Consider the following 27,418-nt stretch of genomic DNA (forward strand, 5'->3'; position numbering starts at 1 on the left):
AGCACAATATGACTGGGGCTCACAGGTGCTATAATACAAACAATAAATGGAAAAACTGCTCAAAAATCAGCTGGATTAACTAACAGGCTCAATAAAATGGTGTTTAAGGCCCTAGTTTGACAGGAAGCTCCACCTATAGCTGACTAATGCAAAAAACAAAACGATCCAACTTCTGAGCAGCATCTACACACTTCTCTTCCTTCTTCTGCAAAATTTCAAGAGCATTCCATGCCATACTTCAGCAGTCACACTGAATGGGACAAAAGCCCACAGGGCTTGCTCTCCGGGACTTAAATCTTTGGTGGACGGTTTATTTCAGCTCCATTTAAAATCTGAGTCTTCTGGATTATTATCCTCAGTATCGGCAGCTCTCTCAGGCTTCAGGGCAAGGGGAATAACAAGTTTCAGACAACTTTGCTTTTACTGCTTTTTCAACAAGACTGTACTGCAAAAGGAAAATTTGGTGGGGGGAGGAGGGGCAAACAAACCAGTAGCAGGAACGAATTCTTGGAGCAATCAGTCTCCAAAGTGGCAGAAAATATGAATGAGAGACAGAGACTGAAGAACAGTCAAGTAGTTGCATTTTAAACAGTGGCTTTGCTACTAGTCAGTGATTTCCCTGCCCCTCCCCATTAATTACTGTCCATGTTGTTTTGAATGGGAAGAGGATTTACACAAATAAGGCACAACACAAGTACCAAGCTCTCAGTGCTTTTACAAAGCATTTCAGGGGTCTCATAATAAAGGCGCATGTGGGATGACGCATGGCATGAAGTTATGGAGAAACATAAATTTGTAACATTGATGGCAGTTAGGAAAGCAGCTCGGACTGTAGTAGCACCATTTTAATCACCCATTTTAAAAAACAAGGCTAAATGAGATGTTTGTCATCAAGCTCTTAGCCTAAGAGTGAGAATTTTTAGAGATCAGTGTTTTACCCTGATTGTCAAGCAATTTATTGAAATGCATTATGACAATTGCAGACATTTTAGTACCAAACATTCCCACCAGAGGATTGATTATTAAGTATTGTTATTATTATTATGAGGGAGGGCATACTTTTACTAGCATGCTCCGCCTGAAGTATCTGTTCTAACAGAAGTATTTAATATCTATTCTTAATATAAATGTAATATAATATAGGTAGAATTTTTCATCTATAGACCGTAGAGTGCTTTATAAAGGAGGTATGTATTGCAGTTGGCCTACCCTCCTGCAGCGACTGGGTTGTAGGTTGGAATGGATCTAGAGAGAGGCTAGGTGAATGGGAAATTGAAACAGTGTTCTTGTGGTAAGGGGTGCCATCTGTTGCAAGCTCTAAGGGAAGAAGATGCTGCTGTGTTATGACTGTGATGGCATTAAGGTTAGTTGGATTGCTAGATAATATGTTCTCACCTTATGACTTCAGATGCCTCTGTTATTATCTTCATTTTGCAAATGGGGAAATTGAGGCACAGAGGGGTGAAATGATTTGTCCGTGGTCACCCATTGGATCAGTGGAAGAGCAGGGAAGAGACTAGGGACTGGGTTTCAAAAGTAAGGAGTTGGCTTCAGGCAGACACTGCAGGGAAGAGGGAGCAGAGGAAATCCATGTATGTAACCCAGACTAGGAAATGGAGATCAAACAGTAGGTTACCTGGGAAGCTGGGCTGGGAGTAGCAGCTTGTCTGGGGACACTGGGCTAGTAGGAATCTGCTCTTGGCAGCAGGCTACAATGAGTGGGAAGTGGGGAAGGAAGTTCAAGGATCTTTGGTGACCGTAGCCTCCCTGTGCCTGTCCAGATGGCAAGTTCAGCATTTGGGAAGTGGAGGTAAGTTCAGCAATAATTTGTGCACCATCTAGTTATGTCCGGTGTCTCTCATTGTTCTGGTGGGAATGCTGCTCACTACAGGACCTGCAGGGGGAATTCGAAGTCTCTGGAACACTAAATCACTCAGAGACAGTGAGATATGCTCATTTTGGGCCTGATTCAAAAGTCCACTGGAGTCAATAGGAAGATTCCCATTGAGTCTGTAGATCAGCTCCTGACTCTCCTATATCTCCCCTTGAAAAAGTGACCCCAAGTGTTTCTTAATGTAAGGTTTCTTGCCTGCAGGAGAGGGGTGCACTAGACTCAAGGGCCATTCTTCACATATGCAGTGCTGGATTAGCTGAACAGGGTACCTAGCATGTAGAAATGGCATTAATATTCCCAGTGCAATGATAGAGTGAAGGGCAAAGTGGAGAGAACAGATTGTACGTTCAGGTCACTTAGCCAAAGCCTCAGCTTTAGGAAGCTTCCACAAAAGTAACAACCTACGCTTTTGGTCTCAAAATGGTTAAAAATAGAAACAAGAGGCTATCCTTCCTTTAATTGTTAGTACAATGACAAATGCCTGGCAATAGGCTCCGTCTTTCTTTCAAGACTGAATGCAGAACCAAAGAACAGTGCTTCCTAAGACGTGTTATTGTCTCTGAAGGTTAATTATAAAATTTAATACGATTTTAACTGATAATTTAATAAAATGCAATTTCTAAAATGTAATGAATTTCCTCCCTTATAAAACAAAGGAGCTCATTGCCCAGGTAGATCATATATCAAATTGAAGAATGAACTATTTTCTCTCCACATAGGATGATGTTACCCTATTTTCTTTTTGCTTTGACCCACTTACTTTAATAGGTATTGTTTGGGTAGGCAGGCATGTGACTGATTTAGTGAGAGGCACGGTACCTAAATTTCATCACTCTCTGTTGAGAAGATCCATCCAACACAAACATTACTATTTCAACTCTTCAAAAGCATTCTTGCTTTTCAGAGCTTTCTTGCCTCTCTCCTCGCTCCTTGCAGAGATCAAGAGTTCCACAGGTGACTGTTCCTAAGTTCCATGCAAACTGCTGAGTAGTAGGAACTGCCAAGTTGAGAGAATTCTGCTCATCTAATTTCTTTCTATGGGAGAGCTATGCAGAGAGAGGAGAAAGCAGACCCTCTTACTCTTTTGTGGTGCTCACGAGGTCTGCAGGGAGAAGACGAATAATAGAGGAGCTCCACGGGGGGAAAGGAGAGGAAGCATCTCTTCTGAAAAGCTTCAGAGCTTCACAGGAGGAAGGAGAGGCAGCTGAGATGCTACCAGATGATTTGATAGATTTAAAAACAAACAGGAAATTTCCAGGCAAAAATCAACCCCTTCAGAAAACAAACTAGGAAAACAGCTGGCTGTCCCATCCCCACATCACCAAAAGTTAGGGCCGGTCAGAAAACAAAAAATTAGTTTCACGACAAATACCAAGGTTTCAACATGTGGTTTTGTTCCACATTGGAGTGAAAACTAGACCTTTCAAAGAATTTCTGCAGAACAAGAGAACCCCCCTGCCCCAAATGCCCTATAGCCCAGTGGTTAGTGCACTTAGCTGGGATGTGGAAGACTGGAGCAAGGACTTGACCCTAGCTCTTCTACATTCCTGGTGAGTGCTCTTACCACCAGGCTATTAGGCATTCAAGGACCTGGTCTCTCTCGTTGAGTAGAAATTCTATTCTGGAACCAATAAACCTTCCTAACAAAAATTTTGTCTAGTTTTCTTTTTTGACAAACTGACATTTTCCAAGGAAAAACTGTGTAGTCAAAACATTCCTGAGCAGCTGTACTAAAAAGCAACATTGGACCTTGGCAGTCTCCATAGAAAGACCAATATTAGAAATGAGCTGAGCTGCCCCACTTATTCTTGTATGTCAGGGGTGGCGAACCTGAGCCTGAGAAGGAGCCAGAATGTATCAATGTACATTGCCAAAGAGCCACAGTAACATGTCAGCAGCCCCCCATCAGCTCCCCAACCCCGCTCCCAGCACCTCCCACCCACCAGCAGCCCTGCGATCAGCACATCCCCCCCTTTCCCGCACCCCCTGATCAGCTGTTTCATGGCGTGCAGGAACCATGGGCGGGGGGGAAGGGGCAGGAGCAGGGGCACAGCAGGCTCAGGGGAGGGGGCAGGAAGGGATGGAGTGGAGTGGGGGCAGGGCCTGTGGTAGAGCCGGGTTTGAGCACTGAGCACCGCCCGGCACATTGGAAAGTGGGGCCTGTAGCTCCAGCCCCAGAGTCGGTGCCTATACAAGGAGCCGCATATTAACTTCTGAAGAGCCCCACGTGGCTCCGGAGCCACCGGTTGGCCACCCCTGTTATATGTCATCGCTCCTTGAGAATTAATTTATTGCACATTAGCAGGTCAGCAGAGAGACAAGCTTGCACCACAACACCATTCTGTAAATGCTCTGTGGATAGATAGTGGAATTCTCTCTCCAGTTTTGTCAAATCTGACACCTTAATTAACTTTAAAAAAAAAACAAAGAAAAGTCAGAACACATTCAGGAAAGAAAAAGAAAGAAAACTTCTTAACAAGAAATCCTTTCATGTGAAATCACAGCATTAGCATTTAACACCTAGAAGCCGGCAAAGGTTATAACCTGCAGACAAAAGGAAATCAAGTGCTACATTGAGTTGTCATACCTTGTTAGGAGGAATTTGTCAGGCTCATGATACTAGACCCTTTAATTTAGGTGACTTAATTGAACATTGCATGTGTAGGATGAAAGATTTTAGAATTTTAATGCAAGATGTTAAACACAGTCTTCCAAAGTGAAAACTGTCACTCACTGAGATAATTAATAAAGCTTTTGTACAAATGAAAGGTTAGTACAGCAAGTTAAACACCACCAAAAGATATAATTTGTGCATTCAGAACTCTGATAATTACAAAAGTGGAACACATAACATTCCTTGTCACTGCTTGTCCATTTTCTCTGATTCTTGTTATGTGCCTAAAACTGTATTATTTTACTGTGAATTCATTTTCAGCTGGTAGGAAATTAGGAGGGAAAGAGGACTATGAAACTATTGCTAAATGGCCAACTATTAGATTTAATACCATTTCCTTTGCAGAACAGAAGTCATTTGTTTGGCCAAGGACGGAAATCATTTAACTTAACGGCACAATAAACATTTACAAACCATTAATATTTGATTACTAAATGGTATTGTTATACCAGTGCCACTTCTTTTTAAAGTTATTGGCCTTAAAATAGTTTAACCATCTAGAAGACAAAGACACACACATGCAGTAGCTTAAACTCCCTAGAATATGGTTATACTTATTCATTACTTGTAAATAAAGATGGGCTAAAAGCACTACATTAGGTCAGATCTGGACTGTGACAGCTCAGGGTTGGGAACACAGAGATGGCTTTAAATCTAATCCTGGGGTTTTTCCGGTGGCAGTCCAGTCCCAACACAACAAACAGGGATCAACTGGATATAAGGAAGCTGGGCTGATATGATATGATAGGTATTGTTTGTGTTGAAAATGTTGACTCTCTGTTAAAAAATAAAATATTTGATGAAAAGCTTTTTCCTTTTCAGAGTTTCAACAAAAATAGCTCACGAAAGCTTATGCTCAAATAAATTGGTTAGTCTCTAAGATGCCACAAGTACTCCTTTTCTTTTAACAAAAATGAAGTTTTCCACAGATAGCAGACAATTTTTGCAAAAAACCTGAAAACTGAATTTCCCCCTGAAAAATAATTTTGATGGAATGTTTTTGACTAGCCCTACAAGAGAGTGAGAAACAAAAGAGACCATAAACATCTGTCTCAATTGCATACTGTGATGCATTTCCCAAAATGTGACATGTACTTGACTTCTAAGGTCTAGTCTAAACCTGAAAGTTATACCAGTATAACAATATCTGCTAGGTGTCTGATTCTTTAAAAAAAACAAAACAAAAACAATCTTCCTATACCAGTTCAACCCCTAGCATGGACAGCTATGCCAGTTACACCAGTGAGGTTATTCCCTTTCCCATATGGGAATAGCTATATCACTATATGCATTGTTATAGTGATACAATTAATCCATATTAGACAGCTTGTACACCTTAATTATATCAGTATTATTAAAATGGTACAACTTTCTAGTGTAGACAAGACTTAGGATGGAATGAGCTATTGGTCAATATCACTGAACACAGGTTCCCAAAGGGAGGAAACACAAGTGCCCAAAACAGATAGGACTAGCAAGATGATAAGCTACTGACTCCAAGTACCAGTCTGAAAGTGTAAGGATTGCACCCGAAGGAAGAAAAAGAGGCGTATGACCTGGGCTGGGTGCAGTTGGGGAGACCAGAAAGGGATAAAGAGGAAGATATAGCCTTTAGCTATCATATCAGTAGAAAGCAGCCTTAAGTCCAGCAGAATGAAGTCTTCCAGAAGCTCAGCAATAAGAGGATCCTTTAGTGACACAGATCCGTCATTGAGGCTTGTGCCCTACAGCCACCAGCAGTGAGATTGTAACCAGGGGAAATGGGTGTGGCTGTGGCATCCTCGCTGGCTAAAACAGAGCTCCTAATCTTCTCTCCTAAACCTTCCCCGCTACTTCCTTTCTTGAACACTGTGGGCACCACCTACATCCTGCCTGTCACTCAGACCTGTAACCTGGGTGTCATCTTCGACTTGAACCTCTCTCTAGATCCCGACTTCCAGGCTGTGTCTAAATCTTGCCCGTTCTTTCTGCATCACATCTCTGAGATTTGGCCTTTCTTATCCATTCACACAGTTGTCCAGGCTCTCATCAATTCACATCTCTTTCACTGCCACATCCTTCTCTCTGGACTTCACAATTAAAGTCTTGTCTTGCTAATACCCATTCAGAATGCTGCTGCAAAGATCATTTTCCAAGCCTGTTGCTTTGACCATATCACCCTGTCTTTGCATCCCTCCAAGGGCTCCTGGGTCTCTATCCATCAAAGATTAGTTGCTTGTACTCACTTTCAAGACCCTTCACAGTCAATCCCCACCCTAACTGTTTTCAGACTGGTAGCCATGTTAGTCTGTATCAGCAAAAACAACGAGGAGTACTTGTGGATGAAGTGGGTTTTAGCCCATGAAAGTTTATGCCCAAATAAATTTGTTAGTCTCTAAGGTGCCACAAGTACTCCTCGTTGTTTTTACCCTAACTATTGTCTCTCGTTCGCTATCAAGCTGTCATCACTCACTTCCAATCAGCCCATGAAACCAGCCTCCACTGCCTACTTCTTACATTTTCAAACAAGCATCTTCGTGGTTTCTGCCACGCTGCCCGACACACTTGGGAAGCACTCCCCATAGCCATCTGCAAAGCTCTCTCATTATCCACCTTACAATCTCTCCTCCAAACTCTTTGTCTTAATACCTGCAAAAACTTGACAACAGTTCACCTGCTGGTGTGCAGAGACCACAGCCAATAGTGTTTCACTGATTATTTGTATTCCTCCATTTGTCTATATCCATCTGTTGTCTCTTGTCTTACACTTAGATTGTAAGCTCTTTGGAATAGGGGCTGACTTTTTGTTTTGTGTTTGGATAGCACTTAGCACAATGGGGTCCTGGTCCATGACTAGGGCTCCTGAGCACTACAACAATACAAATAAATAAAACAACCTCCATCCCTGGCTTCCAGAATTGCTTTTTGGGGCTATGGGTAGCTAGTGTGAATTTGAGCAGATCTTAGGCTTCTAGTACAGAATTTCCCTCCTTACTTGTAGCCTCACTGCTCTCTCGTCTTCAGGTCACTTTGCAATTTGGCCTCCCCCGTGTTTCCTACTTGTCCACTTTTGTTGTCATTTGCAAATTTGATAACAGTTAAATTTACACCAAACAAGAATGGTGGGAAGCAACTGTTCAGGATGTTGAGAGAAACACATTTTTTTCTTTCAGTTTAGTTGGCTAGAAAAAACAACTCTGGAAACCCTAAGAGTCCTGGGATGGACTATAAATAACAAGCGGCAAAGAGTCCTGTGGCACCTTATGGACTAACAGATGTATTGAAGCATAAGCTTTCGTGGGTGAATACCCACTTCATCAGACATGCATCTGACAAAGTGGGTATTCACCCATGAAAGCTTATGCTCCAATACGTCTGTTAATCTATAAGGTGCCACAGGACTCTTTGCCGCTTTTACAGATCCAGACTAACATGGCTACCCCTCTGATACCTAAATAACAAGATTCTCTTCTCATTCATTAATCAGGAAAAAAGCCACTGAAGTCAGAGTTAATTGTGAATATCCAGTGTAAGTGAGAAGAAAATTAGGCCATACATATATATATATATATATATACACATACATACACACACACACATATACACCTCTACCCCGATATAACGCTGTCCTCGGGAGCCAAAAAATCTTACCGACTTATAGGTGAAATCGCGTTATATCGAACTTGCTTTGATCCACCAGACCGCGCAGCCCCATCCCCCCAGAGTGCTGCTTTACCACGTTATATCCAAATTTGTGTTATATCGAGTCGTGTTATATCAGGGTAGAGGTGTATGTATATATATATCCATATTCTTACACATTGCATATGCTGATATATATATATATATATATATATATGATATATATATATATATATCTCAGCATATGCAGTGGTTAGAACCTAGCATTTTGATAATTGTGGAGCAATAATGCTGTATTAATACAGATTTTGGCATTATTTCTTTTTACTATTGTGTTCATATTTGGAAGAGTTTCTTAATCATAATCCAAACTTCTTCACTGAACCCACTAAAATATTTGCACTAAATGATTACAATGTTCCTGAGACTGGACACCTGCTCTGATTCATATATTTTTTTCCAAATGACTGGTAACAGAGAGAATGCAAATAGGAAAGTACACCAGTCCTCCCTAATAGAGTGGCTTGAAAACAGAGATCAGCAAATATTGGTCTTTCCACAGTTTTACTCTTTGTCAGATATTTGACACATTGAATCTCACAATCTGTTGTCTTGCCTGAAAATTGCTTTTTTCACAGGACAACATCCTCTCTGTCTAGCAAGAATATTACATATAGCATGGGCCTAAAGAATGAGAGAAAAAAACCCTGACCCTCTTTTCTAGAGACCCGTCACAAATGATTTAAATCCCCAGCCTGAGTTCACTATGGGATTCTCTCAACACAGAGACATACACATTTTCCTGCAGACACCAAACATTCTGCTGGCTTCAGCATGAATTCTTTGAAGGTTCAGACAAGGTGTATGAGAAGCTGCAGGAATGTGAGTCTCCACCTTGATAAAGCAGCAGATTGCTGCTGTACACCTGCATTTAATCATCCTCTGGCAGCACCACTGTGCTCAGCCAGACTACAGCCAAAGTGTTATTGTGGCAGTAAAAGTAACTGACTCTTAAAAGTGATTCAATCACAAAAGTTTTGTGAATGGTGCATCTACAGTCCCAGTTATTTATGTCCTCTCTCTTTTTTTCTTTTCCGTTCAGCATCAGGTCTGGGCACTTTTAAAACAGATGATTGAGGAAAAAAATATTTGGGGCATCTTCATTGTGAAGCACTTGGTAGTCTGTGTTCTCTCATTTAAGGTAATGTGGCTTTTATAACGGGGGAGGAGGCCTGATGAAATGATAAAATCAGATCATTTACATGTGGGAATTGCCAGCTGGAGAGGAGAAAACATACGCTTGTGTTCAGGAAAAGTTTCACATGATGTTAAAACAAACCATCTGTTTTTTCTCTTTTGTTTTTGTTAAAGAACAGCTTGTGTTTGCAGATCACAATTTAACACATGGTAATAACCTACAGGACTTTGTGAAGCATGAATCTTGTTTTCCTGCATGCATTTAAAAAATGCAAAAAGATTGCGAAGAAGACATTTGCTTTTGATCGCTGTCTTTTCTGTGCTTGGCTATGTTTCCATAACTGCTATAATGCTGAAGTAAATCCAACCTACACGTACAAGATGTAATATAAGGCATAGCTGCTAATTTATATTGTAGGCTAAAACACAGCTCAGCATTCCTTCTCTTCAGCATGAACGTATAAATGCCTGTGATGTTGCAGCTTATCTAGCACAGTGTCTGGAAAACAGACAGAAAATTACAATCTTAAAACTAAAAAGGAATTGGTGAGTTTGGCTGGGCTTACTGTTCTCATCACAATTGATGCATCATTGAATTCACCTTGTGTCCTTTTGTGCCCTTCTTCAAATGTCCTGCAAAGAAAACAAGTTGCATGCATGCTCTCTGTTTTGCTTCTTTAAATTATATAAAAACCCATAAATATTTTAAAGCTCTTTCTTTGACTAATTTTTTTAACCTTAGAAGTACAAGGAATATTCAGTCTTCTGTTCCCTATTTCTTGTTAGAGGTCTCCTTAGATGACTGAGATCTGGTTAGGGAACGTTCTCAAGTCCTTATTTGAAGATGGAGATGTTACCTCTTTTTATTTTTTTAAAAAAGAAGGAATCTTTCCTCCCAAATGTCTAGAGGTGGAATTAGACAAGTCTTCACAGAAGCAAACAAAACAACCCCAGAGAGTTCTAAATGGACTTTGAGAAATCCCACCCCCTTGATTTGTTCAAGTCTCACTTCCTTGGCGCATGTGATGATACCAACCCACTAGTTCTCCAGGTGCCCATAAAGTTTTCCAGGAAAAAACAAGGTGGGCAAGAAAATAAAGTCTAAAATAGAAAAAACAAAACAAAAACAAAACCCAACAACCCTCAGGTTGTCTTTATAGATGATAAAGCATAAAAAAGCACAAACTTTATTATTCCTGTAGTAGATTATCTCAGTGACATGAATTATTAATTAGTGTGATTATGAGCCATTCCACAACATGTGTATCTCAAGTGGCTGGATTAGCTCAAATGTTCCAGCAGTAGTTTTCACCTACAATGAGATGTCAGTGACAGAAGTTTGAAGGTTAGCTCCTGACTACCACAGTCAAGACCTAAATGCAACAAATTCAACCCCTGATGTTCTATACTGGGATTGACAAAGATGTCATGTTAGGTACCCAAATCCTATTGGCTGTTTACTTCCTGAGGCATCTATGGATACCTACAGAGATAGCTCACAGTCTTCACATTCTGACTCGCTCACAAGTTCTCTTCTGTAGTGAGTGATTCCCTTTACTCATTAGCAGAAACTAATGACAGGCATATCTGCAAGTGAGGGCTGAGCATCTAAGTCAGGGATCGACAACATTTGGCACGTGGCCCACCAGGTTTGTTTACCTGCCATGTCCACAGGTTCGCCGCTCGCAGCTCCCACTGACCGCGGTTCGCCACTCTAGGCCAATGGGGGCTGCGGGAAGCGTCGTGGGCCGAGACATGTGCTGGCAGCCACTTCCCGCAACCCCCATTGGCCTGGAGTGGCGAACCGCGGCAGTGGGAGCTGTGATCGGCCAAACCTGCAGACGTGGCAGGTAAACAAACTGGCCCGGCCCACGAGGGGGCTTACCCTGGTGGGCCGTGTGCCAAAAGTTGCCGATCTCTGACCTAAATAGAGGTGCACACAACAATGTGGAAGCTGTATACACTGGATCTTTCAATTTCTTCCTCACCTGCTCTGCTGAAACCCTAGTGACAAGCTACCAAAGATGTAAGCAGAGTCTGAATGAGCTCTCCCCGGACATTTAGTGATGAGCTGTGGAAGAGGACTTCAGGAGCTGATCTCATTTGCATGGGTGCACTCCCCTGCCTAGGTACTCAGCATGATGGGATCACTTGCCCAAGTGATCACTTTTGGCTGGTATTGGATCCCCAGTCTCGTTATTGGGGCAGGAGTAATAAAGTGTTATTTTCTTGTTGTGTGAATCAAGGGCAGCAGAACTGTACTCAGCCTATCCCAATTGAGGGATTCTCCCTCAAATAAATGGCACTCACTAGACGGGGGCATGGGTTCCAAAGCCCAGTGAATTGAGAGAGGGTGGGGACAGGTTTTTGTACATGGTGGTGTGGGCCCTACCTAAGGGTCTTAGACACCATTTGACCCTTCCTCTCTCCACTGAGTAATAAAAGAGCTAATTTAGACTCAATCAAGAACCTCGTTACACACTGCAGAGCTGAAATCACTGATACCTAGGTCTAAGTGTTAGGCCTGCTCTGGGACTGCTTTTTGGGGCCTCAACCTATGACATGCTGAGTACATTCCCAGTCCATCACTTTCCATGGAAGTTCAGAATTCACAACACTTGTCAGGATTTGTCTGGCCATTCATCCAGAACTTAGTAATGGAATCCATCATTGTACTATCTGAATAACTGATCTAAGGATCACATCTTTGGTTCTCTGGCGAGAAGAGTTTGGAGTCTACCTCTGACAAGACATTTTCTTTAAATATCTTTTTAGACTTTCTCTTTATTGTGAGTCTGCCAGGAAACTGACAGTAAATGTACCAACTAAGGTAGGTGAACCAACTAAAGTAGGTTTTTTCCATTAGCTTGCCACTCTCACAAGCATCTTGCTGCATTTTCTGGTTAAAATAAATACTCTTTAATGAACATATTACCACAAGTATGAACTGTTTTTTTTTTTTCACTCTCTCCCCTCCTTTAGAAAATCTGATGATTTGGTCTGGAAAATGCATAATCCCATATGCACTTTTATGATATCAGACATCCGTCACCCAACAAGATGTCAGCGTAATTTGAAAAGAAAACACACACTCACGCAGAGCATTGTATTGCATGGTATAAGAAAAATATGTAAGTTTTGCTTTATAACTTTGAAAATGTTTGCTCTGTACTTGTGAACTGCACACAAACTTAACCAGAAGGACAATCAAAATCAGATGGGCCATCAAGGATCATTGCTGTACAAAGAACTGGTTAATGGCCTGATCGCACCTTGGGAATGCTACATGCAATGAAGCTCATCCTGTGGACTTAGAAACTGAATGAAGGAAATAAAACAAAGTCCCAGGAAAATTTTCCATCTCTATTCGCTGGTTGAACTCTGTCTAGGCTCGGAGACCAAACTAAGGCCTTGTCTACACTGCCCCAGACGGTGCTGAAACTTTCTTTGCTCAGGGGTGGAAAAAACACCCCACCCCGAGCGCTGCACGTCTCAGTGCTGTGACGTGGCAGTGTAGGCAGTGCTACAGCGCTGGGACTGGTAGCTATTCCCCTCACGGAGGTGGGTTTTTTACAGCGCGGGGAGAGCTCTGTCCCAGCACTGGAGCCACGTTAAAGCGCTGCCGACGCAGTGCTGCCAGAGCAGAGCTTTAACATCGCCTGTGACGTACCTTAAAGCTGGGGGCTGCTTCCTGGGTCTGCCCTGAAAGACACCCTGAACTGACAGATCACTGCAACGCTCTCACTCTTAGAATTTAGATGGTAACTCATTTATGTTTATATGTTTGTTTGTTTTAACCTGTAAATAACTCTCATTTCTTTTTCCGAGTTCATAAACTTTTAGATATTTTATTACAGAATTGGATCCAGGCGTTGTCTTTGGTGTAAGATCTAGGATACCAACCTGTCTGGGGTAAGTGACTGGTCTCTTGGGACTGGAACCAACCTGAATATCGTTTGATTTTTGGTGTAAGTGACTAAGTCACGTTTGTCTGGGTGGCAAGATAGACTGGAGAGTCTAAAGCGACTATCTGGGATTCCATCGCAAGACTGTTATAGTTATCTAGCAATTCACATTTGTTACTGGCTTGGTGAAATCTAATTATAGAAGACACCACTGGTTTGGGGTGTCTGCCCTGCTTTTGACAGTCTTCCCTGAGATAGGCACTCATGGTCATGAGCCACTCCAGACAGTGTGACAGCAGGTGCAGTGGATTATGTCTAGGGCAAATTCGTTGCGTCACATTTACCAGGATGCAAACACCATCACATCATGCTGCCTCATGAAGTAGCCACTGGTCAGCCAAGATTTCTTCACCATGGCCAATTGAGAAGGCCTTGTATATGGACATCCTAATCCTTCAAACTAGACATGAGGAGGCACATTTCAAGTTCTGGAGTTTGTCAAACTTTATGATCAACACCAGACTTTAATGAGTTTTCCCTTTTCTAAATATTTAGGATATTTAAAAAAGGGGCTAAGGGCTGGTGATGTATGCTAATGATCGGAATACACAAAATATCCTTTTACAAAATATATAGTAAATGGGCTGACTCATTTTACAGTCTTATCTTTCTCTTCCAGCCTCTGAAAATCCCACTGTAATAAGAACATTTCATTTTTAGGAGATTTGCAAGTATCAACCTCACACTAGCTGTTCCGGCTAGAACAACCAACAACAGAAAAATGGCGTGTGAGTTGACAAGTACCCATAGTAGTCTGAAGGCTTCCAAACACTGACTCTTTACATGTTCTGAGATATCTGAAGATATCTGAATCTACCTCCCTAGTGAGCTATACTATATAAGAAAGTAAGCTCCCAGTAAAAGAATTTTTTTCAAAAGATCATGTTGTTAATGGATCAGATGTAAAATAATTTCGCAGTGATATGAAGACCTTGAAGGTTTGTCACAATAAATAACATATTCTCTGACCAGCCAACATTCAGTCCCTTGCTCTTCTGAACAACAATGCTGACCTCCCTATATTCACCTTCTTCACAAAGGCGTGGTCTTAAATGAGCCTGTCATTTTTGAGTCTGAGAGGCCTGTTAATTTCTTTCCCGTACATTATGATGCACTGGAAGTGACCTGCATTAATTTAACTCAGTGACCTTTAGAGCTGTCAGACTGCAATAATTTTACACATTTTGATTGTCACTGGACCTATCGAAGGGCTTTATAAAAGAAAGCTTAGTGGGGTTGACACTTTACATTATATCAGCGATATGTTTGAGCCCGAGAGCGCACCTGATATACAATGCCAAAAGAAGATAATCTAAAATTAAATGGAGTACTTTAATTCCAAGAGGTATCTTAGACATTTTCAAAATGAATACTCTTTGGGTTTATGAACTTGGCATTTTAGAGCATCTACGTAGGTTTCATGTTGGAAATCTATTCAATGGTCTTTGATATAAAAATAAACATAGACATTAGAATAGCAAGTCATCTAAAGCATACCATCCAAATTGATTACACACTTTTTACTACATAGATCACGTTATTACAATTGGCCTTTCTGAAAAAAATTGGTAATGGAAGAATAAAACTATCTTAGTTTAAAAGTGATGATCTGGAACCAGATTTCTCAGCTATGTTAGGCAGCCCTATGGTTATACGTGGTCTTTTTAGACATAAATAATGAAAAAATAAGAATGCTACAGTTTTCACTTCCACTGAGGCAATGGCTCTAACTTGGCATGTATGAGTTAGTTAACCTGTTCCTGGTTACAATCCCTACTGCAGCCTATCCACCCATCTAGAATAGCTCAAGTTCAGGAAAAAACAATTATTAGGTCAGATCTACACTATACATTTTCATCAGTTTAATTACGTTGTTCAGGAGTATGAAAAATTCACACGCCTGAGCGACGCAGTTATACCGACCTTTCCCCCAGTGTAGACAGCGCTGTTAATGGGAGGGCTTCTCCCATCGACATAGCTACTGCCTCTTGTGGAAGTGGAATGACTATACCAACGGGAGTTCTCCCATTAGTGTAGGTGTGTCTTCACTAAAGTGCTATAATGGTGCAGCATTTTAAGTGTAGACCTGCACTTAGTGGCAAGAGTCCTCTGGCAAATATAATCTGAGTAGACACCTTTGAAAGAAGGAGGACGGCAAAAGTGAATTAAGCCATATGCACTACCCAACAAAAAGGGCAAGCTTTTCATAAACTTTAGGTATACAAATTCATACGCAATTGAGTGCCTAATTTGCATGTGTAATTCTAACTATGGTATGTACCAACCATGTAACTGCATATTTGAGTATCCATTTGCACTGTTACTCATTGTGTAAACACTGGTGGTCACTCTATACTCAATTTGGTTATGCATTTGTGCATCTAAAGTTTTTGGAAATCTGTCTCTAAAGGTATAAATATTTAAAAATTGGGCAAAACTTTCAGACAGGCTGCAGACTGTACTATATGTCCCATGTTTTGTGCTTGCAAAATGACTGGAGGATGAAAATTAGAGTATTTGCTCTTCCAACTACCTATTTACACCTAGTTGTGGGTACAAAAGTGGGTGCAGGGGCAGCGAGTTGTATGGGGCCGTGGTGCCCGGGCTCCAGCAATATTCAGGGCCTGGGGGCCCGACTCCACCAATGTTTGGGGCCCGGTCTCTCCCACGGCCCTGCCTGCCACCCCTACGCGCCTCCCCCCGAGTGTCCCTTGGCCCCCACTTGCTGCCTCTGTGCACCTCCCCACACCGGAAGCGTCCCTGCCTCTCCCCTGCAGCTCCATGCTGTCTCCCTGCATCAACTGCCGCCGCAGGGTCCTAGTGCCCCCCATTCACTACCGCCAGGGCAGACTGATCCTGAGGCTGCCCTTCCCCTTCAGATCCTTTCATTTTCCAGCAGGACCCTCCACCAGCACAGCCCCCACCCCCGCCACCCACAGTCACTGCTCCTGCCCCACTCCCCACCCCCAGTGAGGCTACAGTGAGGGGCAGCAACAGGGGAGGAGGCGCACATGTGATGGCAGCCCCTCCCCCTGCGCACCCACCGGAAGGGAGGCGAAGAGGCTTCCTGTACCTGAGATGGGCCCTAGGAGCACGTGCAGTGACAGTAGTGTGAGGTGAGTGTGGTGCAGTGGGGAAGCGGGGGGCCCTCCCCCAGAGCCCACTGCTGCCTGCGGGGAGAGGGCTGGGGGGAATCCTCCTCTCTGGCCCTTGCCCCGGGGCAGCCTGTCTGCACTCCAAACTCCTCATCCCCAGCCTCACCCCACCCTAGAGCCCTCACCCCCGCACCCCAACCCTCTGCCCTAGCCCTGAGCTCCCTCCCACACCCCAAACCCCTCATCCATAGCCCTTACCCCTGCACCCCAACCCTCAGCCTGAGCCCCTCCCACACCCTAAACCCCTCATCACCAGCCCCACCCCAGAGCCCTCACATTTTTACATTATTTTAAAAAATATACAGAAACTTCTTCCTTAACGTTGTAGTTCTGTTCCTGAAAAATGCTACTTTAAGTGAAACGATGTTAAGCAAATCCAATTTCCCCATAAAGAATTAATGTAAATGGGGGGGGGGTTTCCAGACAAAAGACTATTATATATATATATATATACACACACACACACACAGTATAAGTTTTAAACAAACAATTTAATACTGTACGCAGCAATGATGATTGTGAAGCTTGGTTGAAGTGGTGGAGTCAGAGGATGGGATATTTCCCAGGGAATGTCTTTCTGCTAAATGATGAACTAGAACTTGGCTGAGCCCTCAAGAGTTAACACACTGTTGTTAATACAGCCTCACACTCAACAAGGCAGCACGAATGGGGGGGGGCGGGGAGACAGCATGGCAGACAGAGACAGAGACACACACCCTGTGTGTGAGAGAGAGACGTTGAGACAGCAGCTGCTGCCAGCAAGCTCCCTCCGTTCTGAGCCCTGTCTTGTCCCCCCCTGCTTTGCCCCCCCATTTCTGTGGAGATGGGGGGGCAGGAGCAGGGGAGTGGGACACCCTGACATCAGCACCCCTCTTCACCCCCTACCCCCACACAGCAAGCAGGCGGTTCACGGAGCAGCTCCAAGGCAGAGGGCAGGAGCAGCACAGGGCAGTGTGGGGAGGGACACGTGAACTGCCCAGCAATTGATAGTCTGCTGGGCGTCAGCCGCACAGGGAACTTAGGGGAGCTGATGCAGGGAATGTCGGTCCACCCTGGTTCCAAGCCCCCACCACTGACACTCCAACGGGCTGCTCTTCCTGCAAGCCGTGGACAAAGCAGGCGGCTGCAAAACAACACTATAAGGGAGCACTGCGCAACTTTAAACGAGCATGTTCTCTAATTCAGAGGTTCTCAAACTGTGGTCTGTGGGCCACCAGTGGTCCACAAGCTCCATTCAGGTTGTCCGCGGATAGTTCCCTCTAAGGTGCGCACCTGGGCGGCCACACATGAGAGAACGAAGGGCCACCCACCTAATTAGTGGAGCCGCACAGGCATGGCTTGACAAATTAGGAATGTGGACCCTGGAGAAGATGCACATATAAGGTGAGGTGGTAGCCTTGGGGGGAATAGGGGGTAGGTGGGAGGGGGCAGTGGTGTGAGAAGAAGGGGTGGGGGGAATTCGGGATGTGCAGGGCTACAGAGGCCAGAGAAAGAGGTGACTTTCTCCGGCTCCAGGGCTGTGGCTGCTGGAGAGAGACCACCCCCTCCTTCCCAGCCTCAGCTCTGTGGCTGCTGTGGTAGGGGAGAGACCCCAGTCCTTTCCAGCACGAGCTCAGGGGCTGCTGCGGTGGGGGAGAGAGGGAGAGAACCCCCCTTCTTCCCAGTCCCAGCTTGGGGGCTGTTGCGGCAGGGGAGAAAGGGCACATTCATCGCATTAGAAAGGTTAAGACAACTGATATTAAAGTATGAGTTGTGTGCTTTTATGTGTAGAACAAAAAAAGTTAATTATTATTAAGGGTTTTTTTTATATAGCACTTTTATCCAAAGGGCTTTACAATAGTTAGCTAATGATACAAACAATGTTTGGAAAGATCATTAAGTGGTCTGCCAAGACCCTCAGCAATTTTCAAGTGGTCCACGGAAAAAAAAGTTTGAGACCCACTGATCTAATTGATCAGCAACGTAACAACAAAACAATGTTAACTGGGATAACTTTAAGTGAGGAGTTACTGTATATTGGCTTACAAGACAGGTGTGGGGGGTCGGGACTTGGACCTGTTCTGGGCATCACCAAAAATTATACAAACCCGCCACCCCTGAGTGGGTGCAAATTTTCCAGATGCAAGAGGAAAGGCTGCTTTTTAAAAAATCATTTGGCCCATGGTATTGTAGAAATTATGGATGTTACTAACCTACAAAGTTCAGATTTTCTACAAGCTTTTGGAATTGTTTGGATGCAAGGTTGGTTCTGAATCTGCTTTTGAAGAAATATTATAGTATATGATTAATGAGCAAGTGCTTTGGGATCTATCACTATGCTGATTCCCGCCTCCCACATTTCATGGATGGCAGAGTGGTAGTTATATTGCTTACACTAGCCCTGAGCATGGAGTAGTGGTTACAAAACAGATCTGTTCCCACTCCCAAGCCACAGGGTGGGGAAGAAGACTCCCCTTGCCTATATAACGTTGTCCAGAACCCATTCTAGTTACTTGGTCTGAGAACACACAGATAGGGTTGCCAGTTCTGGTTGGAGGTATTCCTGGAGGTTTCATCAGATGATAAACTCTAATTAAAGATTAATCTGTAATTCCTGGAAACTCCATGGCAATCCTGGAGGGTTGGCAACCCTATACAGAAAACGTACAACTGCACAGAAACAGGACTTGCCCCAGAGCCATGTTATTTCATTTCACTACTAAACTCTTATGCCTGGATACCAACAGCACTTGTACTAAGTACACAAACCCACTAATTAAGACTAAAACTAAAACTCACAAACAACCCTCAAAGCAAAACTAGAAAACAGACCCAGTATAGGAAGTTTTACAGGCAACTGTCATTTAAGAAAAGGAGTACCTGTGGCACCTTAGAGACTAACCAATTTATTTGAGTATAAGCTTTCGTGAGCTACAGCTCACTTCATCGGATGCATACTGTGGAGCTCAAATAAATTGGTTAGTCTCTAAGGTGCCACAAGTACTCCTTTTCTTTTTGCGAATACAGACTAACACGGCTGTTACTCTGAAGCCTGTCATTTAAGACATACTGAATGTACCAATAGCTGTGGAAGCAGTTAAAATATTAATCTGACAATGGGAAAAGAAGACTGCTGAGAGCTTTGGTCTGCATCTTGCTTTTTATGGAGCCACTTAAAGAAGAAGGCAAAATAAACATCTGTTTAGTTCCCAACAGCTATTTGAAATGAAAAAAACAAAACAAAACAAAACAAAATTGTGTCTCACTTTTGATGAAGCAGGAAAGATTTTCATATACATTTTTAAAGTCAACAAATAATGAAGATCAAAGGCTCAGTTCTGTCAAATATGTTGGTTCAGCTCTCTTGACACCAGTAGAGAATTTAACTCTAAAGCTCTAAGTGAACCTTAACTTGACCTTAGTTTTGTGTTCCCAAATTAGCACCCGTAAGTAATGATAGGCCCATTTTGCTATCACAATCAGGTTGAGATCTGAATGCAATCATTTGTGGCCGCAAACATATTCACCTGCAAAACTCTTCAGTGCAAAGTTTGAGTCCAGATTTAAAAGAGCAACTAAAATATATATTTTAATAAAGTTGTCAAAAGCAGACATATATCCCCTGTTCTTGAGACACAACATATTTCCCATTCTCTGCACAGATGCTTTCCACTTTCTTGACATAGAGGAAAATGAATGACAATAAACAGCACATAAAATAGTACTGTAAGACTGCTTGGAAGTACTTGAAACTTGTAACCAACCAAAGCATTATCAGCTCCATAAGAATACACAAGCGAATAATAAAACCATGATTCGCTAGCCAGTCCAAATGACACTAGCCTTAAAAACAAATAGCCCAATCAAAGTCACATTGATGTTGCTTTAAAACAATAAATATTAGCTTTGTCACTGCTTAACAGCTTAGAAGTGCTATGCGCTGTCTGGCTGTCACCTCAGAAAATCTCAGAAGGAAAAACAAGATAGCATATTCAGAGGCAGTTTTAACTTCAAATCAATTTCCTCCTGAAATTTTGTCATGATTGTGTCCCTACGCAATATGACAGATGGTAGTTTATATTTTTGAATTGAATCGAATCTTATGCTTACCCACAAAGTTAAAAGGGAGCAGTTATGTCTGTAACCACAAATAATAAAAAATAAAGAGAAAGGCATGTAGGGAAAGAGGAAAGAAATCAGCAACCTTTACAACTGTTCTTCCTTCCTTGTATGCTGCTTGAGGAAAGCTACAGTTTGCTAGACCATGTATCTGGAGTTGTCGTGCAGAATTTATTTTATTTTTTTTAGCCAATGCATACAAACCAGTTTAAAAATAAATTTAAATAAATCACTCAAGTCAAGTTTGCTGCAAAACCCATATTTAAAGATTTTACAGCATTCCCATGTTTGGACCCGTCTCAATTTGTATAGGGATACCAGGGGAAAGTACCGACTGTGAAGATGTTTATAAATACAGTGCAATTGTCATGGCTATGGGTGAATTGCACCTCAGGCCCATTTAGTTCCGTTAGAGTGCCCCCCCCCCCTCGTCAGGCCTGGCTTCATGCACCTCGTTCTGCGTGGACTCTGGTGGAAATAATTACATTTTGGCATTGTAATGAATATTCCTCACTCTCACATGGGGCTAATACTAGGGTTGGCAAGCCTCCAGGATTGTCCTGGAGTCTCCAGGAATTAAAAAATAATCTTTAATTAAAGATTATGTCATGTGATGAAATCTCCAGGAATATGTTCAACCAAAATTGGCAACCCTAGCTAACACTGAGATAAACCTGTACTTGCCATTAGCATAGTGAACACTGCTTGTTAGTGCTGAGTGTAACGTATATAGTCTAGAGAAGTTGAAAGCAGCCACAGGAATGATCTCACTACACAACCTGGTGAGAACATTGTTTCCTGTTATTGTTTCAGTTATGTGGTCACCTTTGAGTGATGACTGTAATAACCTGAAGACCCTTAAGCTACTAAGGTGCGCAGAGATGGTTGAAAAGTGCAGAAAAATTCCCTCAAACATTTAAAATTGGTAATGTTGACAACTCTTTAAGCTTCTGTAACAGTGATGGATAGATTCCACTTGTGCGAATGTGAACTAAAGGAGACCCCTAAAAGAAATCAGCATATTATAATCCTGAAGAATGGTTTGTATTGGGGTTTTTTTATGGTGAAATGGAGCTAATTCAAGCATTGGGGGTAGCCATGTTAGTCTGTATCCACAAGAACGACAAGGAATCCGGTGGCACCTTAAAGACTAACAGATTTATTTGGGCATATGCTCTCGTGGGTAAAAAAACAATAAATCGGTTAGTCTTTAAGGTGCCACCGGACTCCTTGTTGTTTTTGGAGATAATTCAATCATTCTGGAGACATTATTTTCTATGAGGATCTTCAAAAAAGGTATATATTTCCTATAGTTTTCATACAATCTTTGATCACAGTTTTGGGATCACAGGATAGTGGTGCCAGTGTGATTTGTTGTAAAGATTGTGGTGTTTGGGGAATTCTTGATTGCACACTTTGTCTAGTGATTTCTTCTGTACCCCAGCAATGAATCTGTGTCACAGCCATTCAAGAAGAGCAAATAGAATTTCTTCCACAAGTCTTGTTTTGTTATGTTCCCTGTTATTCATTACCTTCTCTACCACTTCATTTTGGCAATTTCCCTCTTCAGTTTTAAAAGCCTTCTTTCATGCAGGAGGATATCAACAAGGAATTCACAATCCATTCTGGCAGCTGTCATCTGAGCAATGACCGACACATGTTTATTTCGCAAAACTACAACAAAGCTGTCAGTCAATGCTGGAGCATTATTATGGGTGCTCCTGACCTAGGCTCTTGCCTTTTCATGCAAGAGTTATTTTCTTTTAATTATATTTTGTTATGAAGTGAACGCATCAGTGCTACATTAATAGTACATTGTACAGTGCTACATTAATAGTACATTAATAAGTACAGTGCTACATTAAAAATAATTAATTCCAGAATGAACAATGCAAAGAAGTTACTGTGGTTGGAGCTCATGGATTTGACTAGAAGTATAAAAAGTGCATATACTGTGATTTTCAAAGAAGCATAAGGGAGTCAGGTGCCCATATCCCGCTGAAATCCGATGGGAGTTGGGAGACCCCTTTGATGATCTTAGCAACAACCTATTGATAAAGATTGGCCAAATTTTTTGAATGAAATAGAAAATCAGCCTTTTTGTAAAGTAAATAAATAAAATAAAATAAAAATTCATTAAAAATACCACCACCACAACAACAAACCCATGATAGTTTTTATTGATATTTTGATTTGTCCACATATATCCCTATGGGCTGAATCAGCTGCAAAATGCAGGGGGTAAGTGAATGTGGGAGCAGTGTGTGCATCACCTCCATGCAACTCCATAATATTGGAAGATCTCTGGCAGACATTCATATAAAATACTGAGTTCCAAACCAACAATACCATGGTAATAGAAAATGGAAGTATTTTTTCAATTGAAAGGTACTGCACAATACTGACAAGGGACGAGATTTAGAAGCGATTACAGAAAAATCCCTAAAGCGGTCTGCTCAGCATAGTGGCTCAGTGAAGAAAGCAAAAACGATTCTCAGATACAGTGAGTTCCAGAGGAATATAAATGACATTAGGTAGTACTGCTCTATAAAGCAAAGGTTATGTCCCACATAGATTACTGTATCCAGCAATGGTCAAGTCATCACCACACTTTTGATGGGATATATGGACAATGAATGGGTACAGCAGTCGATTACAAAAGGCTAGAATGATATTAAGATATGGAGAGCAATGCAAAAAAATATGTATGTCTTTTCCAGGGGGAAAGAGGTCAGGTATTGAATGAGAGTGTTCAAAATTATAAAGAGAATGGAAAAAAAAACTTCAAGTGGCTGCTTTGCAGGTTTCTGTTAAGCATCAGTTTACTCTGGGCTACCCAGGGATTCACTGCTGCAGTATCTGTTAAAGCAAAGTTGAAAGGAAATGTGCATCATTCATCTATAAAACCTTATCTGACAACATTAGCAACAAACGAGCTCATTTCTCCTCCTTTTCTTGGGGAATCTGGGCCCTCTGCAGTTGCTTCTTTCTTTACACATCATATTTGATTTTCAAAATATCCAGAGGATTTCAAAGGCTCTGATATTTGTCATGATTGAAACAGTGCGGGTTTATATTTACAAAAAAAATCTTTATGTTTAACTGCTATATATTGATTTAAGTGACTCAAACTCTCCACTTGGACCACACCACAAAGGGATGAAGATTTGAGAGATAATTTGGTTCCCATTTCAGTTGCACAACGTTTGTGAGGTTGCTTAGAATTTTAAGGAATGCAACTATAAATAAGCAGCATCCATACCACATCTATTTAGTATCACATCATCCCTTTTTTGTTAGGAGATTTACATTAGTATTAACTTTTGGTTGGTGTACTGGGCTCCCAGAAGCACTTTCCTCCATTAGATATCCATATCACATTGTTATTCATTTCATATCTATGAGATAGATGAGAATCTGCAAGAATATTCTAAAGTCAAATTGGTACCCAAACCCACCTCCTGTTAGATGTAGAGCTAAAGGCAGACTCTCCAGAGCCTAAAGGCAAAATTGTTTAAATTAGTATGACAAGAATGTGACTGTCTGGCAATAGAGACCTCAACCTACACATTTTACTTATGAACTTCCTAAAATTATTAGTCTGAGAAAGTGCAGTAAGATGCCTAAATTGAATGTTTTGTCATTGTGAAAATCTCTCTCTAGGAGCCTTGTATAATTAATCTGTCTCTCTCAGTCTCATGCACACTCTTCACACAGTCCATGCCCTAAACATGACCCAATTTCCAAACCCTGCTAGGGCCTCTTTTCACTGCTTCTGGAAGGTGAAAGGGCCACAAAGATGGGTTAGCCAAACAGACGAGGATTCTTCTGGCCTGGAGTCATCTGTGGGGGATTAGCTAGTGCAGAGCTGGCCTATGCCACTCCTCTACACTGCCTCCAGTAGGACAGTGGCATGACAGGAGTATAGCTGGACCACTGTTGTGCTATGGTGATCCCCATCTGTAGAATGGCCCCTTGGCAGTGATCATCACTGGTTCAAGTTAGAGTATCCCTAAGGCAGGGAGTCAAATCCACCAGAATTAGGGGTGGGGACAAAAAGCTCCCACCGACACCAAACCTGCATCACATATAGTTTGGCTAGACCTGAGGATCAGAGCCATAAACTTTTATTTATGGCTAACCTATGAATTCCCTACGCCATGCTTGTTAATCGCAGAACTGCTGCCTGTACTAATTTAGAACCATGATTTCAGGGAAACTATCTATGGAACAATGAACTCACCGTGAGTAAGACCGGCAGAATCCAGCTATCTGATATCAGCCCTGGCACAAGTTTAAAAAAAAAAAAAAAAGCTCTAAAAATTTCCAGCAGCACCTTGAGGGGAAGACCTGCTACCTTAAAAAAGTCCCCGCCCCATTGCTGAGTCAGCTGATCAGTCAATAAATTATTTCTCCCCTATTTTCATTTCTGCAATTAATAAGGAAATATTTTTCTCTTTTTCTGTTGCTGTTAGCTGAATCCCTAGGCCCCTAAGGGGACACTCATTATTTCAGGTGAGTTATCACTGAGTTCCATTGTACTGACACAATGCAGGCTGGGGAAGATCAAAATATATTTTGTGCTGCATTTACCCACTTTGGCATATATATATATATATATATATATATATATTAGCCAACATGAGGAGCTAAATACCAAGATGAGCTGCGCACTTGCAGCATCCATTAACTGCACTGGGAGTTGCAGGAGCTCAGTAGTCTGTGCCTAATCGGGTAAAGAATGTGAGCGAGGCCAAACAGCAAAAATTAAGATGTTTGTACACCAATGCGAGGAGCCTAGGTAACAAAATGGAGGAACTAGAGCTACTGATGCAGGAAGTGAAACCAGATATTATAGGGATAACAGAAACATGGTGGAATAGTAGTCACAACTGGAGTACAGGTATTGAAGGGTAATATGCTGTTTAGGAAAGACAGAAATAAAGGTAAAGGTGGTGGAGTAGCACTGTATATCAACGATGAGGTAGAATGTGAAGAAATAAGAAGTAATGGAATGGATAAAACAGAGTCCGTCTGGGCAAAAATCACATTGGGGAAGAAAACTACTAGAGCCTCCCCTGTGATAGTGCTTGGGGTGTGCTATAGACCACCGGGATCTAATTTGGATATGGATAGAGCCCTCTTTAATGTTTTTAGTGAAGTAAATACGAATGGAAACTGCGTGATCATGGGAGACTTTAACTTCCCAAATATAGACTGGAGGACAAGTGCTAGTAATAATAATAGGACTCAGATTTTCCTAGATGCGATAGCTGCTGGATTCCTTCATCAAGTAGTTGCTGAACTGACTGGAGGGGATGCCATTTTATATTTGGTTTTGATGAGTAGTGAGGACCTCATAGAAGAAATGGTTGTAGGGGACAACCTTGGTTCAAGTGATCATGAGCTAATTCAGTTCAAACTGAACGGAAGGATTGTCATAAATATAAAGGGAAGGGTAAACCCCCTTGAAATCCCTCCTGGCCAGGGGAAAGCTCCTCTCACCTGTAAAGGGTTAAGAAGCTAAAGGTAACCTCGCTGGCACCTGACCAAAATGACCAATGAGGGGACAAGATACTTTCAAAAGCTGGGAGGAGGGAGAGAAACAAAGGGTCTGTGTCTGTCTGTATGCTGTGCTTGGCCAGGGATAGACCAGGAATGGAATCTTAGAACTTTTAGTAAGTAATCTAGCTAGGTATGTGTTAGATTATGATTTCTTTAAATGGCTGAGAAAAGAATTGTGCTGAATAGAATAACTATTTCTGTCTGTGTATCTTTTTTGTAACTTAAGGTTTTGCCTAGAGGGGTTCTCTATGTTTTTGAATCTAATTACCCTGTAAGATATCTACCATCCTGATTTTACAGGGGGGATTTCTTCATTTCTATTTACTTCTATTTTCTATTAAAAGTTTTCTTGTAAAAAACTGAATGCTTTTTTCATTGTTCTCAGATCCAAGGGTTTGGGTCTGTGGTCACCTATGCAAATTGGTGAGGCTTTTTATCCAACATTTCCCAGGAAAGGGGGGGTGCAAGTGTTGGGAGGATTGTTCATTGTTCTTAAGATCCAAGGGTCTGGGTCTGTAGTCACCTAGGCAAATTGGTGAGGCTTTTTACCAAACCTTGCCCAGGAAGTGGGGTGCAGGGTTTTGGGAAGTATTTTGGGGGGAAAGACGCGTCCAAACAGCTCTTCCCCAGTAACCAGTATTAGTTTGGTGGTGGTAGCGGCCATTCCAAGGACCACGGGTGGAATACTTTGTACCTTGGGGAAGTTTTGACCTAAGCTGGTAAAGATAAGCTTAGGAGGTTTTTCATGCAGGTCCCCACATCTGTACCCTAGAGTTCAGAGTGGGGGAGGAACCTTGACATGGTGGCAGCGGTGGGATTAACCTGAAATCATTTTGAGATCCAGTTGAGATTTTTTGAACTAGAAATACAGATTTTAAAAAGAAATTATTTTTTCCTTTGGAAAGGAAGTCCAGAAAGCAGTTGAAACTGAAAGCAGATTGTTTTTCTCTGCTTTGTGGCCAAGCAGAGACAAAAGGGGATTATCTTGTGAATTGCAGGTTTTCTTTGCCTGGAGGCAGGGTACTTAACTCCTGCAGGGAAATTCACAGTCTTCCAACCCAGAGGGTTTTTTTTTCTTTTCTTCCTAAAAGTAAATAGGGGGTGTGTGTTCTACCCATTTGCTTTTTCTTTGGGCTGGATAAGCAGGTTTCCAAGTAGTTGGAATTTTTTTGCTTTAATTTGGGCCCAGAGCAGAGACAAGGGAATTGTCTTTTTCTGTAGGCTGACAATCACTATCAGAGAATAGGTA

The sequence above is a fragment of the Eretmochelys imbricata genome, chromosome 13 (assembly GCF_965152235.1).
Source record: "Eretmochelys imbricata isolate rEreImb1 chromosome 13, rEreImb1.hap1, whole genome shotgun sequence".
Taxonomy (NCBI): Eukaryota; Metazoa; Chordata; order Testudines; family Cheloniidae; genus Eretmochelys; species Eretmochelys imbricata.